Source organism: Galeopterus variegatus, unplaced genomic scaffold (genome assembly GCF_000696425.1).
Source record: "Galeopterus variegatus unplaced genomic scaffold, G_variegatus-3.0.2 Scaffold622, whole genome shotgun sequence".
Classification (NCBI taxonomy): domain Eukaryota; kingdom Metazoa; phylum Chordata; class Mammalia; order Dermoptera; family Cynocephalidae; genus Galeopterus; species Galeopterus variegatus.
Window position 1 is genome coordinate 560554 of NW_007726733.1, and position 779 is coordinate 561332.

The window sequence follows — 779 nt, forward strand, 5'->3', positions numbered from 1 at the left end:
TACCATACTGTTTTGGTTATTATAGCTTTGTAGTATAGTTTAAAGTCAGGTAGGAGAAACACAGGATTTAAACTATACTTTAGATCAATTGGACTTGGCAGATATCTACAGAACATTTCATCCAACAACTATAGAATGTATATTCTTTTCATCAGCACATGGAACAGTCTCCAGGATACACCACAAGTTAGGTCAAAAATCAAGTCTCAACAAATTTTAAAAAATTGAAATCATCTCAAATATCTTCTTAGAAATCAATAATAAGCAAAACTCTAAAAACTATACAAATATGGAAATTAAACAACTTACTCCTGAATGACCTATGGGTGGAAGAAGAAATTAAGCAGGAATTCAAAAAATTTCTTGAAATGAATGAAAATAAAGACACATCATATAATATGGATACTGCAAAAGCAGAGGGAATTTTATTGCAATAAATGCTTACTTGAAAGAATAGGAAGATTTCAAATAAATGACCTAATGGTATACCTCAAAGACCTAGGAAAAAAAGAACAATCCAATCCCAAAAGTAGTAGACAGAAAATAATAATTAAGGTCAGAGCAGAACGAAATGGTGCAACAGAGTCCCCCCAAATGGTACAAAAGATCAATGAAACAAAAAGTTGATTTTTTTGAGAAGATAAACAAAATAGACAAAGTATTAGCTAGGCTACTGTATTAGTCCATTTTGTGTTGCTATAACAGAATACCTGAAACTGGGTGATAAAAGAAAATGAAAATTTATTGCTCACAGTTTCTGAGGCTGGGAAATCCAAAGC